This window comes from Emydura macquarii, unplaced genomic scaffold, assembly GCF_026122565.2.
Source record: "Emydura macquarii macquarii isolate MOO-44397 ecotype Brisbane River unplaced genomic scaffold, CSIRO-AGI_Emac_v2 contig_1947, whole genome shotgun sequence".
In the NCBI taxonomy this organism is placed as follows: domain Eukaryota; kingdom Metazoa; phylum Chordata; order Testudines; family Chelidae; genus Emydura; species Emydura macquarii.
This window is the reverse complement of record NW_027132084.1, coordinates 1,671,293-1,697,118: the sequence shown is the minus strand read 5'-3', so window position 1 is coordinate 1,697,118 and position 25,826 is coordinate 1,671,293. Positions and strand designations below refer to the sequence as shown.

Genomic DNA, 25,826 nt, shown 5'->3' with positions numbered 1-25,826 from the left:
TCCATTGTATCCCATTTGGTGCCTGGCACCAAGATTAACTGCCACTAGGCTATTCTACATCTCTGAAATCTCTTAATGAAGTTTGCAGAGTTTAAAGGGACATCATCAGCTTGAAATCGAGTCCCTTTTGGAGCAGGAGTTACAAGTTGTTTCTGTCATTACACCTGAGCCCTAATTTGAACATCAAATTTCCGTATATAATTTCAAGTGCCACCTCCCTTTGCCAGTGTGTGCAAATTGCACAGTTAGAAAAGTGCCCGATTCTGCTACGAGGAACAGTGTACGCACGGTGTGTCAAATGCATAAAGTGAGCATAGTAGGGAGGAAATATATGTTCTCTGTCAGTTGTATTAGGTGCTGCTCGTAACAATAGGTTAAAAAAAATTGAGAGGGGAATGTGACCACTTTTCAGAAAGTTAATGCTGCTTATACACACACACACCTTTTATTGGGTTTTTCAAATTCATCATGAAAGTAGTGAGTTTTTTTTAATGTCCAGTGAAACTGGCTGGTGAGGATACCTTTAATACCTTGAAGTTTGTGATATGGTGACCAGATGTCTGAAAGGGGGGGATAGGAAATTTGTTTAATCAAAGAATAATTGTTCCGATGAGGGTGAATCTTTTTTTTTCTTTTTTCTTTTTTTTTTAAAAGCCCGTTTTTTTACATTTTATTTTAGGCTTATTTTAAAATGTGTGTGTATAAAAACTGACTTACTTATCATGCTTAAAAGCTAACCGTGTCCGTACCTGACTTAAAACTTAAATTGTAAGGTGTTGAAGGCAGGAGCTTATTTTATTTACAATCTTGTTTAAATGGTTTTAAATATCAGTCTCTAAAGTAACTCACTCGGGTGAATCTGCCCTGTAAGAGGTCAGGTCAAGGTCTCTCTTTTCTGTCACTCAAAGCTACTTTGCTCATTTAATGGGCTTCCTTTTGCTTGAGTTCACTTAACATAATCCATTAATAGAAGTGGAAAAAATCATGTCCGACTCCCAAGATGCTGTTAAGCTTGTATCACTAAAGGCTAGAAACTTTTCAATGGAAGCTGTTTTATTTTTCCTTTGGAAAATCATATTTAGTTGAGAACAAAATTGTTCATGGAAAAAACTGTCAGTTTTAAAAAAACTTTTTGGATAAACCATTTTTTTTAAACTTTTCACTTTGGAGTTATTCTTACTTTCTGGCTGTTTTAGGGACGCAGGGGGTATGACCTGAAATTGGGCCAAAGAGTCCACTTATTTTTAACTTCCTGTAGAAGATCTGGAATTTCCTGATGGGGGAAAATTTTGGAAAGGGGGATTTTTCTCATGGAAAACTTTTGTGGAAAAATCCCGGTATTATGTCCAGTTCTGCTAGAAGTTGGGGGATGGGGACATAATGATCTGCAAAACTTGAAGAGTCATTTAAAAAAAAAACATATGAGAGAATGCTCTTGTTCAGAATGGTGGTAGGGGTGTACTAGAAGTAGAACCTACTCTCTGTACACTTTTCCTGTGGCACGTGTTATGGAACAGATGTCAGTTGTTAAAGTAGAAGATTGGCTGGTCAGAGAATCCATGTCTTCTGCCACTTGGTGTCGCTTAGAAGGAACTAGAGGAAGGAGTCCAAATTCCATTTTCACCACCTGTGGGTGGGCATAATGGTCAGGTAGGGCACCCAGAGCTTTTACGGGCTGATCAGATCAGTAGCTTGTATGTTATATGTCCCTCCTCTGAGAACAATCCACTCCTTTGTGAACCTTAAGAGTTGCTAAGTTGTGCAGAAGAACAGCTCTTCTCCACCTCCGCGCACCTCATGTGATGCACAGTGCGTGAGGCCAAGCTGCCCCTCTGTGTGTGTGGGTGGGTGGGTACATGGCAAGTCATTGGTGAATGCACGCTCAAGTGGATTGCCTTCCGCAGCTTAGCAAGAGAACTTTCATCTTTCCCCAAAACGACTGAAAGTTTTTGCTCAAACTTAACAGAGAGCTTCACTTCTGGGCAGAAACTAAGCCGGGAAAGCTTCAGCCTGAAAGGCAAAAGTTTCGAAAAAGTTGCGGGACCTGGATACAGGCCCTGGTTAGGATGAAAACGGTTCTGCAGCTTGGCTTTAGCAGTCATTGTTGCTTCTACCGTAATGAGAATCCGAGAAGTTCTGCTGATTCTGACCTGCATTTCCCACATAGCTGCATGAATCTGATGGTGGATTTCCTGAGTCGTTTCGAGTGTGGTCTGTAATCTCCAGAACTCATGAGTAATTGCTTTTATCTGCCTAACTTTTAAATCCACGTTTGCAGTTCTGAAGTAGGACCTGTAAATCCTCGATCTTCCCTTACATTTGACTTCAGACAGTAGAGTCTAGAGTATTGTGTAGAGGGGTCTGAACTCCACAATTGGTCCTTGTTCCCTTGACAAGTCACGAATACCAGAATTTCCAACTGTCTGTTTTCTTGGGTACCCACTTTGAGGCAACTTTTGGTCAGGTGTCCATTGTTAGACAACTAAGTTTGAAAATTTTGCCCTTAATCATTCTATGCCATAGTTCCGTACGTGTGATGTGAGGACTAACTAATTTTTGTATTGGCACTTTGAAGATGTAGCTGAACATAAACACGAAATATTAGTAAATGGAGCAGAGCAACTTTAAAGTGTGTTGGTGGTTCCTTCCCATCTCTCCATTTAGAGGCTCATGTGCTAAACTAGTTAGGATTTGATTGATGTAACTATTTGCTTAAAGGGGCGAAACATAAATCAATAATGAGTTATAGGAGTTATGTCAATTATAAGTTATAAGCAAAGTGAAACCTCTTCTCATTCACACATCCTTATCACGTAAAACAGAGTTATTGCAAAAAGGCTTTGGGAGGAGGTGAGGAGGGGGGAAACAAGGAATGCTAATTATTTATCCATATAATAATTGCACAAGTGTCATGAAAATTATATGTCCACACCAGCTCAGGTTGTGATTCTGTTGGAATTCATAAGCTCCGTGGTCTTCAGCCAAATGGTTAATTGGATGGACGTTGCAGGAGTTGATTGAGTAGAATGGCACTCTTCTTCGCGATGCTATTGAATTGGCACTGGGTTGGGATGCTGTGCTCCTGGAAGTTTTTCCTTCCAAGTGAGCTGTAAAACCAAGCTCCCGGCCACCTGTGACTGTTGAAGATCCCCCAGTACAGTTGGTGGCGGTAAGGGTGTTAGCCTGTGTTTCAGATGGAGTAGCTGTTCTCTGCATAGCAAAAGTAAATATAATCAGTTTAATTTTCCACCCTGCAGTTTCAGCTGGGTGCAGTGTTCTTCACTTTCTTGTTGTCTCCCAGTGCTGTGTTCCACTGAACTGTGGCTGTGTTTCACACCCACTAGAGCTGCAATTCAGTGGTAGGCAAAGTGAAACTTGTACTGTGCAGTTTATTAAAGTCTGTAAGATGCTTTGAGATCCTTCTGGATAACAGACGCTGTGTAAATGTAAGATCAGTGTCATGGCTTTTATTCTTTAAAGAACAAAGCAGGAATGGGAGCAGAGGCAACGCAGTGACACGTTACTTAGTACCTTTATCTTCAAAGGGCTCTGATTGTGTGGAACTGAAGGCCAGCAGCAGGACAGAAGGTCTGGGACTCTGGGCACATGGGTTCATTACCTTGATCCAACACAGATTTTGACTTTGGGCAAAACACTAAGGCCTGGTAGAGTAGATTGCCTACCTCCCGTCGACTTACTAACTTTTACTTACCGTGTGCTGCGCCGACAGGAAATGCCCTCCGGTTGATGCAGCCTTATGCTGTTCATGGGTCACCGTGTCGACCAGAGGGCGCTTCCAGGATCGATTTGTGCGAGTCTCCACAGCCCACTCAGTCGATCCCGCGGCATCGATCCGGCAGTGTAGACATACCCTTAGTCCCTCTACCTCCGTCATGATCCCATTTGACAGGTGGATAGCACTTCCCTACCTCCCAGGGGTGTCCTGGGGCACTGAGATGCTGCTGCTGTTCTCCGCAAGATCCATTACAATGGGTCGCGCTCCTGCGAACAGTTCGCTGGGGGCAGAACCAGGCCTGTCGATTAAGGCAGCTTGGAAGTGGCCCCACCCAGTCAAATCAACCTGGCTCCTGGAGCTGTAGGCAGACTTTACTAGCCCGCCTGCTCAGAGCAACAGCAACAAAAAAAGCAAACCACGAGGCATCATTTTTATCAATATTTGGCTTATTGGAGTCGAAGCATTATTGGGCTGATGTTGAGCCTCGGGGTCTCTAAGGCAAGTGTGCTGGAATCCCCTTTCCAATACTGAAGTTGCTGGCTGCAACGATCTCTGGTACAGCACACGTGGGAAGGCCTTTCTGGCAGGAACAGACCTCACAAGCAACCAGAGGAACAGAGAAGCTGGCAGAAAAGGATGCAAAAAATGTACTGGCTATCTAGGGTGCCGGGAGCCTGGCTGTGCCGCCCCTGCCGGGCTAGCCGGATCCTGCTCGCGCTATGCGTTGGCTGTGCTCCATCACTTTCTCACAGTCATGGAGGGACAAGAGGGAGAGCCACGCAGCAACCAACAAATGGTAAGGAGCTTCTTGGACAACTACTTACTTTGTCCTATCTCCCCAGGCACTTTAACGAGGCGCGTCCGACCTTAGGGCGCCCTACTTGGCTCACTGCTGGATGCCCCGAGTTGTATTCTCCCCCTCCCCCCAAAAAAAAGACCCAGAAGACCTATTTGTGTCCAGGATCCTGCAAAGGTACTGAAGTCTTATTCCACATGAAGAGATGAATAGGCTGCAGCTCTGATCGTGCACTTCCTCCCATGGCCAGAAGCGCGACTGTCTTCCTGTTTATGTTGTTCTCCAGGATAATTAAAAGTAGTGAGCTTGGTGGCCACACATTGTCTGAAGATGTCCTTGTTTTCACATCTGACTCACATGACAACCACCACTTAGTTATGATCTGTTCTCAAGGACCAGATTCCACACCCAAGCACACAATAGTTAGTCTAGCTACAGGACATTTGAGAGGTTCGAATCACAGTCGGTTATTCGGATGCGTTTATCACACCTTGGAGCCTTGAGAAAGTATTCCACGAAAAGAGCTTCTTCAAGGGCCCAGTCTAGGGGTAAGACATAGGGGTAAGCCTTTGGCTTGGATGGATCCAGTCAAGACAAGGGCAAAGCCAATCTTTCTTGCAGTTCTTAAAGTCTTTATATGGGCCTCAAATCTCAGACGCTAACATCCAAGTGGTAACCCTTTCCAGTTCGCTGGTGAAATGAAGTGGATGACTGTCCCTTCAGCCAGACATACGCAGATTTCTTAAAGCTGCCGTGCTTCTCAATTCTACACCAGGGAGAACTCACTCTTGGGACCTAAATCTTATGTTAAACACCCTAACTAAGCATCTTTTCATCCCTTGTCAGAAATGCCCATAGGTTTTCTATACTGAAAGGTGGTGTGTAGTCATGATGGAAAGGAGCAGTTCTGGAGGTTAAAGTGGAACAGCAGCACAACACGTCTCATGAGGGCGAAGTCGTGTTAAGAGTTAACACTATGCCATGCTAAGAGTTATTCCTAAAATGAACCCAATTACAAGAAATTGGGGAGGGTTTTTTCATCTTTTTTTGTCCGGATGCAAAACATCCTGGGGGTAAATAAATTTTAAAAAATGCAAGCACCTCGGGCATACTTTTGATGCCAGGAAAGTTCTAAACATTATCAACGAATGTAGTAACCAGGTGAGAATCTCTAGTTCTATTGGTCAAAAATACCCAGCATAAATAAATTATTAAAACAAAGGAAAAAAACATCACCAGGGCTTCATTTATTAGACAGCTAAAAAAATGTTGCTTGTAGAAGCTGCCTTTCCCCTTGACCATTCGTGCTCATTCATTCAGAGCTATGGAAGCGTCCTGACCTGGAAGATTATCTATGTAATAGGATTCCAGGATTGTCACTCTGGAACCTGAAATGTCTGAGTCCATGTGAAGTAATACAAGCAGCTAAAAACATGGTTGAGAGCTGTTCTTGTTCAGAATATCCCCAGGTTCAGTCATCTCTGGGGTTTGTGGTCTGTTATCATTCAATGTTTAAGTTTTCAGGCACTGTCAGCTTTCTTACATGATTTTACGACTTAAACTTGTGTGACAGCACGAGCTTTCAGCTACGAGGTTGGCACATAAAGATGTGTAGCATGGCCGCCTTGTAATGTTTCCACACTTTCACTAAGTTTTTTATTAATTAAATGTGCAGGCCTTATTGGTCCATGCCATTGGAGGAAGGGCTCTGCATACTGTACTCATCTGGTAACTGATCTCTACATCTTCTTTCTTGCCACTTCTCTATTCGGAGTCAGCAACTTTTATAGCCTTCCTCTAAAACTCACGATTGTAATCTGGTTTGTCATGCAAATTGGTCTCTGTTAAGGTCTGCTGATATCTGGTCCATGTATCGTGTCTTTGGCCTCTCTCTTGGTCATCTTCCATCCACAGTCATTGCAAGGGCTATCCTTCCAATAGAACTCCCAGGTCTCCACTTTAACTGATGTCTCTCTTTACTATAAATCTCCTTGTTTGTCTTTTGTTTCCTCCCCCCTCCCCTTCACTGACGCACTGTTGTTGGGCATCCCTTTGTAATGGAGCTGCAGAATTTCCCTGGAAAAAAATAGGAAAATTCCAACTTGTTGGAAATTTCCTTTTCTAATGGGAAAGCACACAGGTGTCTTACAATGGAACTTACTCATGCTTGGAGCTGGATGCCGGCAGAACCAGACCTGTCTGTCAAGACAGAGTGGGAGTGGCCACACATGTGGACACCTAGCCAGTTTGAGAGAGCTCTACAAAGTAGCTTTGGAAGCAAATCCTTTAAACTTTAATTCATGGGTTATTAAAGCAGTAAATTCATATGAACACTTCCTATTGCAGAGCAATTTCAAATTTTGACCCCAACTAGTGGAGGAGATAGGTAATATAAAATGTGCTTGCAAGGAAAGTGAAAGAGTGCATGACAATTCTAGCTCTTCTAACTATAATTCATGTGCCAGGTATGTTGGTTTTGTGACTTTTCCATTAGGAGAAAGGAAGTTTTTCGATAAGTTATGGTAAATTTTTCTATATAAGTACCTTGCAGGTAGCGTACATGGACAGATAGCTGCAAAATATCTGGAAGTTCAGTCTGGCATGTTTTGATATAGAGGCAGGCTTTGATGAATCATTTGGCTCTTTGCTGGCCACTGAAATGTTTCTGCAACTTCTCATGCAATACGATGGATGTGACCTTCCTTTCAAGGTGGTGGTAAGTCAGCAAGGGAACGCTCTATCTGAGATCTGCTGAGGAACAGACTTTCTGCAAACTGTAGTTAGTTTCCTGGGAATTTTTTCAAGACTTGGCAGCTGAGCAGTACAGGGGTTTTCACATAGGAACCAAAAATATTATTGTCAGTGCAGTGCTTCTCTCTGTAAATCCGGGGTCAGGTCCCTCAAAATCAGACTATTGACGAACAAACTAGCGTATTAAAAGCTTTGGTTTTCTTGGAACTTTTGGATTGCAAAGATTCAACCAGTGCCAAAAAGTTTTTTGTTTTATTTACTTTGCAGGCCAAAAATATAATTCAGCAGAGTGAAGTAAGGAAGCTGGAGCTCTTCTACTGATGTAGCGGAGTATGAAAGCTTGACTGCATTTTACTGTCACCCTTAAAAATAACTATCCAAACAACCCCTCATATTAATGCAACGCTAGGGCTGAAAAATCAAATGCCCAGAAATCAGGAAATGCAGCGTTAAAATTGCAACCCTTGCCTTAGCTCTGCCTCCTTTGTACTTACAGTATGTCTTTAAAATATGATTAGCTGAGTTATTGTACCCATGAGAGAGACAAGGTGGCTGCGGTAATATCTTCTATCGGATCAACTTCTGTTGGTGAAAGAGACAAGTTTTCAAGCTCTCCAGAGCTCTTTTCAGGTCCTGAAGAAGAGTTCTGTGTAGCTCGACAGCTTGTCTCTTTCACCAACAGCAGTTGGAGCAATAAAAGATGTTATTTCACCCACTTTGTCTCTTTTTTAAAATATGTATCTCTCTGTCATTACAAATATGCCAGTTACTATGATAGAAATTGGCACTTTTTTGCACAAATTGGTTCTTCAGACCTGGTTTATTTTGTAGATCTCACTGAGACTTCAGGCCTAGAACCAAGCCTGAAGTAATTTGGTTGAGTAGCTTTTTTTGGAATAGGAAACAAGCCCATGTTCTAAACTCATGGGGTTTGAATTGCTTTTTAAAAAAGAACGAAGGTTGCATCTTGCTGACTTCATATGTTCTTAACTTGAAAACGTACTTAACTCGAAACTACATGATTTGACGGCTATAAGCCAAAGAGGAACATTTCAAGGGACTTATGCTGAACAGAATTTTGAAAGTTGCTTTATTCAAAATCATACCTGCATGTCTAAAAGTTAGTCTGTTTAAATACAGCACCCTTGAAAATTGGGCCACTTTTGTTTAGGTGCCTGACTATGAATTTAGGAGCCTAACTTCTAGAGACTAGAGTTATAGTCTTCAGAAGTACCTGAATCTCATTAACCTCCCAAGTGCTTAAGTTACTTTTGAAAATGGGACTTGGGTTCTCTAATCTAAGCAATTTTGAAAATTTTACCCAAGGTTTGAAAAGTTTTTTGCTTTGAGAATCAAAGCACCTGTTAGACCCTTTTTTAAACACTAGTTTTCTAATGCGGTTATTGTCATACCTTTTGCAGATGAGGGCAGCCTTGTTTAGGCTTTTACTTGAAAAAAGGGATCTTGAAAATATTGATAATTTGAATTTCCTTTCCCCACTTCCATAGAAAACAAACAATTTCTCAGATTTCCTCTCAAAAGCTGTGTATCTTGCCTGTTTTAATTAATGTGTTCCTCTGATGTCTTTAATGGATTTTTGCTTGGGTGTTTGTAATTTCTTTGCCATCTATTCTGATTGTAGTTTTTAAAAATACCAATTGGCACATACAGGTTAGTTAATATCATGAACAGAAGAATTAAGAAACAGATGCCCAGAGGTATCGTATGGGCGGTTACACATCTAAATTTGTAGTTGCCACAAAGGTAAAGTACGTCTTTGCCACAGAAGTTTGAGGCATGAGCTTGGGCCATTAGGCTGAATTTGCAAGTTAAAACTTTTCTTTGCACCGTCCAGTGCGTTCACCCTGTGTTTTTCAAACTTGTATTATATCTGCACGGTAGTTGGAACTTGGCATAAGCAAAGCATACAGTTGGGCAAAAATTCCTTCTGCTAGCTGCTAAAATTGGCATCAGATAAGGTTAGTGGTAAAGCTCCAAGGGCAGAATGAAAGAGCATTAACTGAAATAGGCTGTGATAATTTTGTTAAGTTATGTTTATTTTATTGGAGCGTACAGGTCAAGGACCAGTGTTTTATGGGCATTCTGACATCAGAGGAATCTGCCTGGGTTACCAGCTGTTGGCACAATTCCTGGTTTTTGCCTTTATGGACACAAGTCTGTAGGAATTGCGTGGAGCAAGGAGAACTCTGAAGCGTTAGGAAAAGAAATTCCAGGAATGGGGGTTCTCAGCTGGCAGGTGAATTCATGTGTTGACTGTACGTGCCATGCAGTTCAATCACAAATTACTGCACCGGGCAACTAAACAGCTGGGGTTCCCTTGCTTAGAAGTCTTTGCCTCTCCAGAGTTCAAGCACTAGAGAGAGAGAACAATTTCTTCTTGGCAGGGATTTTTATTCCCTTCCTCCAGAGCGAAAGCCGATGGGACCGGTCTTTGTGCACATCTCCTCTTCCTGGGTGTGGGTGGAGCAATCAACAAAGTGGTCTGTGGACTGATGTTCCACAGCATCTTGTCTGATGTCTGCAGGGCAGGAGATGACACCTCTTGTGGTAAATGAGTGTTTCACGTTTGGTAATGCTTTTCTCCTGAGTGTGGGTTTACAGTTTCATAGACTCATAGGATTTAAGGCAGGGCTCGACAAACCCCGGGCGCCAGGTCGCCGTGGCGCCTAGAAATTTAAGTCTGGCGCCTAGTATTTCTCCAGGGGGAGTGGCCGCCACGCTCCGGCCAGGGCGCCCCACCGCTGGGCCCACATTGTCTGGCTCCTTAATTTTTGGGCTGTCTCCTAGCTCCAAAACAAATTTATCGAGCCCTGCTTTAAGGTCAGAAGGGACTAATATGATCATCTAGTCTGACCTCCTGCACAGTGCAGGCCACAGAGCCTCACCCACCCACCCCTGTAATACACCCCTGACCTATGTCAGAGTTATTGAAGTCCTCAAATCATGGTTTAAAGACTTCAAGGTACAGAGAATACACCGGCAAGTGACCTGTGCCCCATGCTACAGAGGAAGGTGAAAAAACCCCAGGGTCCCTGCCAATCTGCCCTGGAGGAAAATTCCTTCCTGACCCAAATATGGCGATCAGTTAAACCCTGAGCATGTGGACAAGACTCACCACCCAGACACCCAAGAAAGAATTCTCTGTAGTAACTCAGAACCCGCCCCATCAAACGTCCCATCACAGGCCATTGGGCATATTTATCGCTCGTAATCAAAGATCAGTCAGTTGCCAAATTAGGCTGTCCCATCATAGCATCCCCTCCATAAATTTATCAAGCTCAGTTTTGAAGCCAGCTAGGGTTTTTGCCCCCACTGCTCCCCTTGGAAGGCTATTCCAGAACTTCACTCCTCTGATGGTTAGAAACCTGCATCTAATTTCATGTCTAAACTTCCTGATGGCCAGTTTATATCCCTTTGTTCTTGTGTCCACATTGGCACTGAACTTAAATAATTCCTCTCCCTGCCTGGTATTTATTCCTCTGACGTATTTATAGAGAGTAATCATATCTTCCCTCAACTGTCTTTCGGTTAGGCTAAACAAGCCAAGCTCTTTGAGTCTCCTCTCATAAGGCAGGTTTTCTATTCCATGGATCATCCTAGTAGCCCTTCTCTGCACCTGTTCCAGTCTGAATTCATCTTTCTTAAACGTGTAGGATCAGATCTGCACACAGTATTTCAGATGAGGTCTCACCAGTGCCTTGTATAACGGTACTAACACCTCCCTATCTCTACTGGAAATACCTTGCCTGATGCATCCTAGGACTGCATTAGCTTTTTTCACAGCCACATCACATTGGCGGCTCATAGTCATCCTGTGATCAACCAATACGCCCGGGTCCTTCTCCCCCTCTGTCATGTCCAACGGATACGTCCGCAGCTTATAGCAGAAATTCTTGTTGTTAGTCCCTAAATGCATGACCTTGCACTTTCCGCTATTAAATTTAATTTTATTTCTATTACTCCAGTTTACCAGGTCATCCAGATCTTCTTGTGTGATATCCCAATCCTTCACTGTATTAGCAATACCTCCCAATTTTGTGTCATCTGCAAACTTTATTAGCACATTCCCGCTTTTTGTGCCAAGGTCAGTAATAAAAAGGTTAAATAAGATTGGTCCCAAGACCAATCCTTGAGGAACAACACTAGTAACCTCCCTTCAGCCTGACAGTTCACCTTTCAGTATGACTTGTTGTAGTCTCCCCTTTAGCCAGTTCCTTATTCACCTTCCAATATTGATATTATCCCCATCTTTTCCAATTTAACTAATAATTCCCCATGTGAAACTGTATCAAATGCCTTACTGAAATCCAGGTAAATTAGATCATTGTATTCCCTTTGTTTAAACAATCTGTTATCTTCTCAAAAAAGGAGATCTTGGCAGATCATGCCAGACCAACTTTTGTAAAGCCATGTTGTATTTCATCCCAATTACCGTTAACCTCGATGTCCTTAACTACTTTCTCTTTCAAAATTTTTTCCAAGACGTTGCATACTATTTGAGGTCGAACTAACAGGCCTATAGTTACCCGGATCACATTTTTTCCCTTTCTTAAAAATAGGAACTATGTTAGCAATTCTGCAGTCATACAGTATAACCCGCGTTTACAGATCCATTAAAAATCCTTGCTAATTTGTTTGCAATTTCACGTACAGTTCCTTTAATATTCTTGGATGGAGATTATCCAGGTCCTCTGATTTAGTCCCATTTTAAGATGTTCGAGTTTGGCTTCTATCTCGGATGTGGTAATTTCTACCTCCGTATCCTCATTCCCATTAGTCACCCTGCCACTATCCCCAAGCTCTTCATTAGCCTCATTAAAAACAGAGGCAAAGTATTTGTTTAGATATTGGGCCATGCCTAGATTATCCTGAACCTTCAGAGCAAACACTTTCATAGTCACAGAACAAACACTTCAATATTACTGTCTAACAATATATGTATCCCATGTTACTGAGATGAATGCATGCTGCAACTTACAAGCATTTCACAGAGACTAAACACATTTTTATAAATCTAATACCTATTTTAACAATATTAATGCACAGGTGAGCCAGGCTGGTTTCCAGCGATGCATTTGTCAATGTTCAGTGAGGTCTAGGGGCTTTGGCATGAGCTGGCATCTGGTTTGCCAGCACCACACAGGCATGGACTCCTTCTCTGCCCATAGGAAAGTCACTTTATCTTCCTGTGCCTCACTCTTCCATGTCTGTAAAATGGGGATAATACTCACTCGCTTGCACTGTGACGTGCAGATGCAAAGTGCTGTATGCTGTAAGCATTGGACATTGCTGATATGCAATGAGTGAGCCACAGAACTAGAATTGCTACAGCCAAAAGAAGCCTTCATAAATGTTCAGGCTACCCAAACTCTTTTTGCAGGCTGCCCTCCAGGCAGCTTCAGCTCTCTGCCTGTAGCAGCCTGAATTGGGACTGTTGGCTCTAGGGACCTGGCCACAGCTGAAATGCGGAGTATTGGAGCTGCTGAGCCCTGCACAGGGATCTTGAAAGGCAGTGGTGGTGTAGGGAAGAGAGGGGACCATCACAGGCCCACAATTTGGATGTGAACCACGGACTAAAGGTAGAGAGAGCTGTGGCCATGCTGAAAACAAAGGATAGAAGGGGTGTCCTAGCTAGAGCCTCAACAGGTCTGTGTTCAGGGAATGGAGGAAATGAGGGTTGGTCGGTTCACACCTCTCCCACCAAGCCAGCAGTCCTGGTCCTTGTCATGTTTGACAGCTGCTAGGTGGGACTGCAAGGTTGAGCTGTCAGATCCTGGGACACCCGTCCAAGCTCCATCAACACACTGGATACTGCTCTTCCTCAACGTGCGGCCAAGGCTGGGCGTTGCACTCATCCAGTGGAGAAGGTGAAATTCTACTTCAAGTCCTTGGTCTGTAGGCCAGGGCAGAAGCTCAGGGTGCACCCCCTTCCTCCACACCAAATGACCCCAGTATCAATGGGAAGGTTGCACAGTGAGCCAGGGTAGTTAAACTTTATAGTTCCTGTTCTTCAAGTTTTGTTACTTTTAATATCATTGGTGGGCAAACATGCATTCCCCTCCCCTCTTCCTTTCTGTGACTTAGGTGCCCCATGTTGGGCAGATGGTTACAAGTCTATATCCAGGGACTTGCCTGGACATGCTCTGATGGGCACGTTTCCCTTGTGATTGCCTTGTTCACGATATTTCCCTGACGGGGGCGGTGTGGTGTCTCCCGAAAGCTAAGAACTCGCTGGTTGTCATGGTTATGGTGGGATGTACGTGTGGAAAACATGCGAAGAGTTGTGTAACGTGTAGAATGGTGTGTTCCAAAAGCTGCTGGAGGTGAAACTGGTCACTGGGGGCGGGGTGGTTCTCCAGGCTAACTCTGTCAAGAGAGAAGAGTTGACATCTTTCAGCCCAGCCCAGCCACGCGTTGACAGTCTAGACGAGGTGCCGGCTGGAGCCGTTACAAAGTACAAACAAGCCCACGAAAAAGATCTTGACTAGGGGGACCATGATGGGCAAATGAAGTTACCGAAACGCCCTGGTGATGAAACAAGACAAAAGATCGGGAACCGTATAATAGAAGAAACAAGGGCGCGGGATGGAATCCATTATGGAGGTGACACTTTGCCAGCGGGAGTGTCTCATGAAAAGGGATCCTAGCTCCCTCAGCTGGACTGACCATTGGGTGAGAAATACCTCAGTAGACCAAAAATGAGCTTGTTAATAAGGACCGGCTCAGGATGGTGATTTATCTTTTTCTCTTCTCTATGACCATATGTTTCCAATCCTCATACTGGCTTCTATTGGAATCTTTATCTTAAGCTTTGTCAGAGAAACTTCTCCTTGGGCTAGGAAGAGTGTTGTACTAAGATGAAGCTAGTGAACTAGGGACACTGCCCACATGGAGACAGCAAAAGTGTATGCATAGTGGGTGTCCAGAAGTCGAGGGAGTAGGCACTCGAGTGTAACAATATGGGTTTTAGAGACAGGTTGGAGGGACCTGCACCCCAAATCAGAGCAGAAGTCTGGGGGATATCTCCCTAGATTTTTGCCCCATGTTCTCTGCTCTGCCCCAAATACTCCCTTTGGGAGACTAAGGGCTGGGGTGTGAAAATGGCTTTCCTGCAGAGGGAAAACGGGGCTTGCAGAGCCCGGAGGAGGGCAATTTAGTTGCCAGCAGCCGGTAGTTTTGGGCAAGTCCCCCCCAGTGAGCGCAGGCAAGGCTCCCCTGTGCTGCAAACAGGTGGGTGTAATTCACTCTGTACTCCTGGGGTAATCCTTGCCCATCCTCCCTTTCTTTTTCTCTCCCTCTTCTGTTCTTATTCCAACTGCATTTCTTTCCCTGAGGCCATTCCCACTACCCCACCCCACTCCCAGGTTTTTCTCCATCGCCTTCCCCACTCCATCCATCAAAATAATCAGCAGGGCAGTCGTTACTGTTCACAGCAGTGTCATTTAAGTGGATGCTCCAGTGTGATTGATAGCAGACTGAGGATTTCCACCTCTCCAAGCTTTTGTCTCTGTCTGTAGGCTCAGGAAGGCAACACTGCAGCGGCTTGCCCAGTGTTTGCTTTGGAAGGCTTTCTTCAGAGTTGTGAAGGCTAGAAACCTTTTAAAAAATGAAAACAGAGTGTCTGTACAATGTAAATGTCACGCAGGCCATTCAGATACCTCGGGCAGTTCAGATGCAGCCTGCAAACCTTACGTTTAGCATCCCACATCCATATAAGAAGAGATGTGTCGATGCAAGCTGAACTGACTTGGAGCAAGAGTTAATCCAGGTTGGGTTTTGTTTGCATTAGGGGTTTGCGCTGGTTTAATGACATTGGTTTTAAAATCACTTCGGAGAAACTGGTGCAACATCTCTGGTCTAGCTGAGGCCTAAGAATAAATGAGTTTTAATTCTCTTGAGAGCAGAGGTGCTCCACTCCTGTCTCTCTGTAATACTGCAGTTAGGACAGGCAGGAGTCTCGCCAAGGTTAAAGAGTTTTCCCTTTTGTGTCCACTTATGAGACAACCCGTTCTTCCAGACGTGGACAAAGCTCCAGCAGTACCTCCATGTGTCTCAGCCAGAGGAGAGTTTCCAGGGAGTAATGGGGCAAGGTATTAGCGAGGGGCCAGTTTGAGAAACCCACAAGGATTTCACTCACCTCTGTTACATTGTCTGATGTTGTGTTTTGGAGCCTAACTCCAAGGTCTTGGCCTGTAAACTCCAAATCCCTCCACAAGGGATCTGTTCCCGTAACGTTCTTGTAGAGCACCCATCCCTTTGGCATCTCGCTGCACAAAGGCCCTGATTCAACAAAGCATGTAAGCAGTCCCGTTGATTAGACGAGGAAAAGATTGCCCAGTGACTAGGGTGCTTACCTGGCTCTTAGGTAACCTGGGTTCAATTCCCTGCTCTGACATAGGCTTCCTGGGTGACCTTGGGCAAGTCACTTAGCACTTAGTATGTGTTACAAAGAAAAGCCTGCAGCACCGAGTTTCAGAGCTCAGCTAACCTGGTTGGACGGGGCTTGGGCTGCAGGGCTAAAAATAGCGTATGGGCATTTCGGCTCAGGCTGGAGCCAGGCTCCGAGATCCCACATGCCACCCTGCCAGGATTCAGAGCATGGGCCCCAGCAGGTCTTCAATTTAGTGTCTCTGTGCCTCTGTAAAATGGGGCTATCAAAGTACTTCCTTGTCCAGCGGGGGTATTGGAGGTTAAACGCGCTGTGAGGTGCCGAGATACAGTGGGCCATACTCTGGCTAGATTCACCAGGACACTCCCATGTTTAAGCGCTTTGATGAATCGTGGCTTAGGTGCTGTGACTAGCTGTGTTTAAAGTAGATGGAATCCTAAGGGGAATGGAGCAGAGACAGGGGAGCTTTCCTCCATTACTTTAACCACTGGTGATTTGCATCTGCCCCATGTGGTGTTCTCCCTCTTTAAGCAAGATCGGGGGGGAAGACAGGCAGGCAGGCAGATTTTTCAACTATTCACCTTGGGGGTGGAGGGGTTTGCATCTCTGAGGACTCTGAGCTTCCTGGCTAGCTACATGAACTCTGAGTTGAATATGTAAGCAAGTAAAGCTTCAGTGGAGCTCTGCTGTATGTCTAGTAAGTGAGGAAGGCATGCTAACTAATACAGATGGGATGTAATTGCTCTAATAGGTGGATAAGCAGGAGAGTAGTTCTCTGGAACAGGGGTGGTACAATTATTTCCTTGGTTTGTGCTAAAAGTGCCAGGGAAGTGGGAAGGCAGGGGACTTTATAGTACACCGGTACCTAAAAGCCCCCATGGAGATCAGTCCCTGTTGTGCTGGGTGCTGTACGTACATGTAGGTCACATGTACACGAGTAAGAAAGTGTATTTTCACACATGTTCGAATTCTAGTGTAGACACAGCCAAGTGTAGTTTTAACACATTGGCTGGTCAAAGCATCCAGTTTCTCCAATCTTTTCCCGTTATAGTGATCTTGGGTGTTAATTGCCACCATGGGGGATTTTAAAAGATGTTGACAGCAGTGTTCTCCTAAGAAGGTGGTGTCCCTGAATGTAGGCATTTCCATGCTTTATATATTTAAAAAACAAGACATTTCTGATGTGGTTTTTCCTGTGTAACGCATCTGTTTACTACCCTACTTGTATTGGTTGCAATGTTTACAACGTAATTTGGGACCTCTGTAATAAGAGATCTATTTTCTACTCTTTGCAGATATGAATCGTGGGTAGTGCCTGAGAAGAACGGGTCCAGAAGAGAAGCCATTAAATGGAGATGAAATTGCTGAGAACAGCCAGTGGATCTGTCTGGGTTTACAAGGACATTCATATTGAATTAGGTAGGGCCTGACTTTCTTGTGGTTTTTCCTTACATGGAAAGATTGTACTATGACCATCTTTGTTGTTAATAACTGAGAGACACTTTCATCTCATTCATTGTTGTCTAATTACATTGCAATTTTACAGGTTGGACTAGAAATATAGAAAGACTGTCACCTTCTGGTTGATTTCACCTTTAGGTTCTCATGCATTAGTGCAGTGCTTCAATATGTGAGTTGCAAATACTGCTGGGCAACTTACGTTTAGTTAGTTAACAAAGATAACACCCTTCCCACGAGTGTTTTACAAACACTGCCATTGGAAACCTTTCTATTACTCTGAGGTCTGGTCTCAACACATTTGTACTGATTTAACTCTCTTAATTAGGGGCGTGATTTTTTTTCCCCTACCAAAATAGTTAGATTGGTACAGCGCGTAGCCCTGGAAGCAGTCGTATCGTATACAGGTGCCATATGCTCATGCAGTTGTATTCACCTCCCCGATTGGGACTAGTTCTACTCCTAGTAGTCATACTAATGTGACAGAATCCACGCTGTCGTGCTTTAAATACCAGTAGAGTCGAAACAGTACAATTCTTGCATAGACAGAGCCTTAGTAACTTTTAACAGTCTCCCTGGGCTGTGTTTCAGGTGCCTTGGTGATTACCACTGTGTTCATTCACACATAAGAGTCTCTGAAGCTGGGTGGTGCTTGTTACTGCTGTTATTCTGAACTCCAGTCTCAGCCAGAACCAACAGCCTCTCCCGAAAGAACAGAGCAACATAGATTCCCAGGCCAGAAGGGACCATTGTGATCATCTAGCCTGCCCGCCTGTGTGACACAGGCCAGAAAACGTCTCCCCCCCAAAAAATTCCTAGCTTACACCTTTTTTAAAAACGTCCGATCTGAATTTAAATGTGTCAGTGATGGAGAATCCACCAGGAGTAAGGATGCGGTTCTGTCATGGAGGTCCTGGGTTCCGGGACCACTGGGGCCGGGCTGCAGCAGCTGCCAGCCCCAGCAGCGCTTTGTCTCCTTCCCCCACCCCAAGGTATTTTTAGTAAAAGTCAAGGGCAGGTCCTTGGCTTCTGTGGGTTTTCGTTTATTGCCTGCGACCTGTCCCTGACTTTTACTAAAAAGACCCGTGACGGAATCTTAACCCTCACCCGCAGGAACTGTGCACCCAGGTTAATCGCTCTCACCCATTAAAACCTTGCACCCTTCTAGCTTGCGTTTTACCAGAGCAAAGCTTAACTTCCGTCGCCCTGCTCTTCTGCTCCAGGTGCTGAGGGAGGCAGAGGGGGTGTCTCTTCACTGCAGAGTTAGCCCGGGTGTTGCCCTAACCCCCCTCCCCTCCACACACCCAACCCTCTCACCTGAGTCTGGCACTTTCAGCCCAGGCTAGCTGGCCTGGTTGGGGATGTGGTTCTGCTTTCATTCGGGGCGGTAGCCCACCCACGTTGCAGTGGGAACGTGGGCTAAATCGCTCCACTGCTGTTCCCGTGCTTTCCCATAATTGCCCCATGTTCCCAGAACGGGAGACAAGTTCTCCCACAATTCCCTGGGAGAGGATCATAGAGCAGCTTGGGTTACTGCAGCACAAAGAAGCCGACCCACATGCCAGCCACCCAGGCTAACTCTGCCATGCAGACCTGCCCAGACAGGGTCATTATCTCAGGTGCATGTGATGCCGTTCGTATCGGGAGCGCTCAGGGTATGATGCGGAGTTGAGTGTTTCTGGTCCTATCTAGCAGTGGTTGGTGGAGGCACGTGCCTTTTAACTCCTTCGTTATGACAAAGCTCCTTCGTCATAAATGGCCACCCTCAACCTCTCTACAAATGCTGATGTCACCTCAACTCACATTGGCTGCAGCTCTGCCCATCCCAGACTGCTAACTGCTACCTTTGATAACCTTGCCCTTTCCAAACTCAGCTTGCGTTACGAGGCCAAGGGTTTCGAAAGAACGCTGCTCCAATTTAGACACCTAAATGAAATGGCCAGGCTCTCCGAGACAGAGAGCACACAGCTGGGCGTGCTGGGGTCCTGAGCTCTTGAAAATCTGGTCTGTAATCTGTTGTTTCAATCAACCTCTGTACCAGATGAATGGAAGGTAACTATTATAACATCGGTTTTTTTTAAAAAGGGGTTCAGAGGCGATTCTGGCAATTACAGTCCAATAAGCCTGACTTCAGTACCAGGCAAGTTGGTTGAAACTATAGCAAAGAACAGAATTCTATCCGAGACATAGATAAGCCATGATATGTTGGAGAAGAGTCAGCACAGCTGTTGTAAAGGGAAATACATGCCCCAGTCTATTAGAATGATTTGAGTGTGTCAATAGGCATCTGGATAAGGGTGGATATAATGAACTTGGAATTTCAGAAAACCTTTGATAAGGCCCCTCACCAGAGGACCTTAAGCAGACTATGCAGTCATGGGATAAGAGGGAAGGTGCTCTCCTGGATCAGTAACTGGTTAAAAGATAGGAAACAAAGGGCAGGAATAAATGGTCAGTGTTCAGAATGGAGAGAGGTAAATAGCGGTGTCCCCCACAGATCTGTACTGGCACCAGTGCTGCTCAGCATATTCATAGATGATCTGGAAAAAGGTGTAAACGTTGAGGTGGCAAAGTTAGCAGGCAATCCAAAACCACTCAAGAGAGTAAAGTCCAAAGCAAACTGCGAGGAGTTACAAAGGGATCTCACTAACCTGGGTGATTGGGCAACAAAATGGCAGATGAAATTCAGTGTTGATAAATGCAAAGTAATGAGCACTGGAAAACATAAACCCAGCTATACATACAAAATGATGGGGTCTAAATTAGCTGTTACCACTCAGAAAAGAGAACTTGGAGTCATCATGCATGGTTCTCTGAAAACATCTGCTCAATGTGCAGCCACAGACAAAAAAGCTAACGATTTTAGGAACCATTAGGAAAGGGATAGATGATAAGAGAGAAAATATCATAATGCCACTATATAAATCCATGGTACGCCCACACCTTCAATAAGGCGTGCAGTTCTGGTAGCCCCATCTCAAAAGTGATATCTTAGAATTGAGGAGAGATTAAAAAGTCTGGGACTATGCATCTTAGAAAAGAGATGACCGAAGGGGGATATGATAGAAGTCTATAAAATCATGAATGCTATGGAGAAAGTGAATAGGGAAGTGTTATGTAACTCTTCAAGTGACACAACTGGGTGTCACTCGATGAAATTAATAGGCAGCAGGTTTAAAACACAAGGAAGTACTTCTTCACACAGTGCCTGGGCAACCTGTAGAACTTGTTGCCGAGGATATGGAGAAGGCCAAAATTATAACCGGGTTCAGAAAAGAATTGGAGAATTCATGGAGAAGGGTCCATCAATGACTATTAACCAAGGTGGTCAGGGATGCAACCCCATGATTTGGATGTCCCTTAACCTCTGACTGCCAGATGCTGGAAATAGACCACAGGGGATGGATCACCTGATAATTGCCCTGTTCTGTTCATTCCCTCTGAAGCACCTGGCAGTGGCCACTGTCGGAAGACAGGATACTGGGCTACATGGACCATTGGTTCTTATGTCCCATCCTTTGCCCTTCTGCAGAGGGTTAAAGGAAATGGCTCAAAGTTAATAAATAAATAAAATCTTCAGCTGTTTGTTTGTTTTTTCCCCCCCTTCTAAAGTACATTGGCAGCCTGACAGGGTTTTCTGGGAGGAATATTCTCCCTCAATTCATTCCTGAAGTTCTCTATGAATTAAACAATATATCTATATAGATTTTTTTTTTAAGAAGAGTATTAAACGCCTCATTTGAGTGTAGACACTATTAGGTAGAGGGTTGAATCCGTCCTGCCCCACAAACTGGAGTGCTGTGGGCCATTTCAGATGCACATAAGTACAATTACAATGGTAGTGGGAGCTGACATGGAGAGATCACCCTGGGCTGTGCTGAGAATTTTAATTTCAAAAGCAAGTAGTTAAACCACATCAGCAAAGTAAGTAGCTCTTCTAGGAAAGGGGGAGGGGAGATGTAAGCCTAAAAGAAGGGGCATTCTCAGGAAAGATAGGAATGTTGAAACGAGTCCCTTAGGGGGACTTAAATCTTAAACACTTCCACATGACCTGGGTCGCTGGCAGATTCGGAACAGGCAGGGTAGTTCCCTTTCCACCGAGTGACGTTAAGAAGGTCTCCTGTTTTCACTGTGTTTCCTCCCCTTCTCCCCAACCCCCCCTTTTTTTTTTTCCCAAGGTCAAAAAGTGGCTGCTTGGATCTGATGGGATTTCAGATATGTTGGAGATGGGAAAGTCTGTGGTTTAGGCCTCCTTTCCAGAGCTCTTCACATGTTCGGCTAGGGTCTGAGAAAGTCTTGCATTGGTTCACAAGCCTTGCTTTGTGCATATGTAAGTGTGTGTATTCAAAAAAAAAAAAAGAAAAAGAAAAGGAGGCTTCTTAAGCTAGTTTACAAGGCATTACTGACGTGTGCAGATGTGAACTGGAAGCTCCGCTTACTGAAAATAGTTAACCCTTTCCAGCACAGTAATCTCTTCCATCCTTACAGTATATATATTGTAGGCAGAGCTGGTACCACCCTCTGTGTTTTCAGTTGCTTATAACTTGGGCAGACTTTAACTCTTTAGGCTGAAACTTCTCATGCCAGGTGTCTGCCTCGTGCTGCTTTTTTTGGGGGGCGGGCAGGCTGTGGTGAAGGAGGAGGGCGGGCAGGCAATGTGGTCTTTTAGCCAAAACAGCTCAGAACTTGCAGAGAAAGAGGCTAAGGAAAAGGATGTTTTGCGATGTTTTAAAAAAAGAGAGGTCACCAGAAAACGTTTTTGTTTTCGGTTTAAAGCTCTTGTGCCCCCATGATTTCGCTCGGGGGCCTGAAATTTGGCAGGGGGTGATCCCTGTGTCCAGGGATGGACCTTTTATCATCCCGGGGAAAATCTGCCCGATTCTGGCAAAGCTATAAGCCTTTGAAAAAACGCACGTAGAGACTTGCTAAATCTTTGCTGCTAAATTCCTTGAAGATTCCATCCACGGTGAGCATGCTCCAGCCTGGGGCCGAGACGGACTTTCCCTGCAATTGTGGTGACCGGCTGCTCCACCCCAGGTCTAGGTCCAAACCCCAGAACTCTCTCCTTTGCTGTGAAAGCCCCTCCTGCTAGGTCCAGACAGGACAAGAGCCAGCAACCTTAATTCTGGCATTTCCTAACTTCCACGTCCTTGGCTTTGCAACATTAATAATCTTTTAAGGGTGTGCGTGCAATTTAGTGTTTGTATTGCCTGTTAGGTGAGTGCGGTGGTTTTTACATGCAAACGTGGAGGTGTTTGCACATGCAAATGCAGTGTGCAGTCGTCATATCGAATGCTAGTGCCGTGCAAAGGAGGCAGAAGGGCAGGATGGTAGCAGGAAAAACAACCAACTGGAGGGCAGAAGTGTGTGCAAAGGGGCAGTGCAGGGACGTCACGCCTCCGTGTGGGTCATTTTCCTGCTGCAATCCTGCCCTGCAGCCTGTAACTTACCCCAGTGTGTACATCACCTTTGATGTGCTTTCCTGCCCAGACAGTTTGGGTCACCTAAAGACAGACAGAAAGGGGAATGAAAGGACAGCCATGGAGAGCGAGAGGGATCCTGGGTTGAATTGGGGTAGCTTGGCAAACTGGTATCTCCAGTATCTAAGCCTTAATTTTTAAGCCAGTATTGAGCCTCTAAGCCCTTTGTGTTTGTGAAGAGAACCTTCAAAATATGGATCCAGTGCAAAGCAATGAAACGATGTCTGCAGGAGTCTCCAAACAGCCTGCAACAAGAGCTGAGAGGCCTAAGTTGTCCCCTGTTCATCGAGGTAGGATGTTGACTCTACATCCTAATGTCTCTTTCAATACCAACTTCATTAGCTATTTCACTGCAGGTTACAGCATTAAAGACAGGGGGAGTCTCCTATTAAGACCTCCCAATGTTCTGACGAGCGGCTCATTTTGGCACAAGTGGGCATATCTTGGATTGTGGGCTGAGCTTGGAATAGTCCTGACTTTCCCTGCCTTACCCCCCCGACCGCCACTCCTGCATGGCCCACCAGATCAAACCATTTGTGAAGAGAGTCCTTCACAAAACGAGAGGCATTCACCACTTCTTTGGCGGGTGCAGAGGGCGAGGTAAAAGCTGTTCGCAGCACACGGTCCAACGCCTACTGCTGTCCTCACCTCTTTTTGAGATGGTGAAGAAACCTGCCCTGACGGCAGGTGAAAGGTGATGGATGCTGAGCTGGGCGTGCGTTTTTCCGAATAAGGTTGGCTTTTGCAGTGGAGTTTCGCTAGCAGGTGTCTTGCTCTTTCCATGCCGGGTCCCTGCGAGTCTTCACGTGAGCCGACATTCAGCTATGTCACTAGTGCAAATTCCTCCTGCACACCCCAGTGTGCCAGAGCCACTCCCGGGGACCTTGTTCTGTGATGCTATTTCTGGTACAACCCTCTCCTCCGTCACGTGTCCCAGAATTGAGTGCGTCATCACTCCCTGATGCGTTGTCCTGAGCTTCCTTCAGGTTGTCACCTGCCCAGCGGTGTGTTTACTCATAACATTGCTTATACAATTCAGACCGTTTCACTGACCTGTTACTGAGGAGGCTGTGTTTGGATGCTTGAGAGCAAACGGCCTTCCCAGAATCAGAGCCCTGATCTTGTCTGCCATGCCGTGCGTATGCGTGGCTGCATACGGAGAGCTGCTTCAGCGAGCAGCAGAAGGGTGAAAGGGCACTGCTGGCCTTATGCCTAAAGGGTTACATGGGCAGTGCTGTTCCCCCAGCTCCTCTGCTTCATGTGCAAGCAGCAAGGGGATGAGCCCCGTGGGGATCTGCTGGGCAGACGTCCTCTGCAGCTCACGTCCGACTGCCTGCCTTCCCCTCTAACCGCAGGAGCAGCACGCTCTGCTCCTCTGAGAGTGCCCACCGAGCCGGGGCACGAGTGCCTGCATTGGCTGCTCCGGTCCTTCCCTGTCTCTATCCACAGCCCACTGCATCAGGCTCTGCCCCCTGGCAGGCAGTGAGAAGGGGGTGAATGTGGAGGGGTGGGGGAGGAGCTGGCAGGGAATCAGGCAGCAGATGGGGTGTTACTAAGACATGTAGGCAAGGGGCTGGAAGTGCAAAAAGGAAAGTGGGGCTGGGTGGGGGGGGGGGGAGTGCTTTAAGGCTTGTTCAGTTCGTGTGTTGTCATTCACACTTCAATGGAGCCTACAGGACAGTGGCCAGTGCCGGTTGGGTGGTGCAGCTGGTGTTTCTCTCTTGGGGCAGGGTGGAGCGGAGGGTGAACTTGAAAGCTGAGCAAGAGCAGAAGGATGACTTTCTGTTAAGTCACTGTCCTGGAATTTGAGAGACCTGCGTTCAATCTTCGGCTCTGCCACAGACTCCCTGTGTGATCTTGGTCACGTCACTCAATATCTGTGCTTTGGTCCCTGACTGTAAAACGGAGGTGTTGTTTCCTTATCACGGTGAGGATACGTTCCTTGGGTTTTGCGGTGCAGGGATACCATGGACATGAGCACCAAAGAAAAGCCAATCATTAAAGAAGGCTTGATTAGGCTTGGACGAGGCACTTCCCAGGCAAATGCCAGCCTATGGAACGCGTTGTCCGGGCTGGGGGGATGAGTGGGGGTATGTGACTTACTGCCCTCTGCCGGCTGGTGGTTGCACTTGCTTGTGCGGTTGTATGTCCCTCCAGTGGCTGGCCTGCTTAAAGCTACATGGCTACTGTACATAACAGTTCTCCCGGCACTAACAGAGATTTTCCTTTAATTTACACGATGGAAGCCTGTGTTTATGAGCAGACCCTGAGCACTAATCCCAGATGGGTCGCTCCCCCTGCGGGCTCTTGTGTGTCCGTGACCCGCTCCCTCCAGGGGCTTGTCAAACCCAGAGTTTGACCGACCTCAAGACAGAAGACCTCTGTTGGCCCAGGGTTTTGGTTGACCTTCATAATAGGGAACAGGTGTTTGATCTGAATGATTTTACTGATGCAAAGCACCTAAGTTCCTCGGTGATGGGTGCAGATATACCTTTCTGAATTAACCACGGGGCTGCGCGCTGAGAAGACAGGTCAATCCTGTCCGCTGTGGAAAGAGGCTGCACTTCCTTGTGTAACTGTAGCTACGCACGTGTGGCAATTAACTGGCTATGTTGCAAGAAGCAGCACAAGATCATACACACAAAGGGAACAGGAACGTGCAAAAATGCAGGTAGCGGAGATGTCTCTGGAGCCTCATTTTCAAAAATCTGGAGCAGACTAACTGGTAAGTCTCATTGCTCAGGTTGAAGCCTGCTTAGCTTTTTTTTTTTTTTTTTTTTTTTAAATAAAGATGATTGTTCCCTACCATGCTTACCTTTAAAAAGGTCTCTTAGTAGCTCTGTGCAACTTCATTCGAAGTTCAGTGTCCCTGACTCATGAGTTTTAATGCAGGTCTAAAGCCCCAGCTCCTGGAGGCAAGTGATGAGGCGAGACCCTGAGCTTTCGCCTGCATATTTTCAGAAAAAAAGCTTGACTGTGTGTCCCATGTGCTCCCTGAACACTCAGGCCAGAAGCCTCCTTCCTCCCCTTCCCTGCCCCATTGGTTTAAAAATATCATGGGTTTTTAAAAACAACGATGGGGTGGCAGGAGGCTGACTAGCGAGACGTTTGGCCGTTTCACGGCTGCAGCGTTGCTATTCTGCTATTTAAAGGTCGGGTGCCACTAGCTTAGAAATTCTCTTCAGGTTCTCCCAG

At 45.5% G+C, this 25,826-nt stretch overlaps 1 protein-coding gene across 2 annotated transcripts in view; it reads left to right on the top strand.

The window, feature by feature from the left end:
* The window catches only part of PTP4A3 (protein tyrosine phosphatase 4A3), a 171,464-nt gene that overhangs the window by 34,976 nt on the left and 110,662 nt on the right, over positions 1-25,826 (top strand). For both annotated transcript variants that reach the window (XM_067558337.1, XM_067558336.1), the window contains exon 2: positions 16,989-17,112. The gene's annotated coding sequence lies outside the window, so the exon portion shown is untranslated. The remainder of the gene's footprint in view (positions 1-16,988; positions 17,113-25,826) is intronic.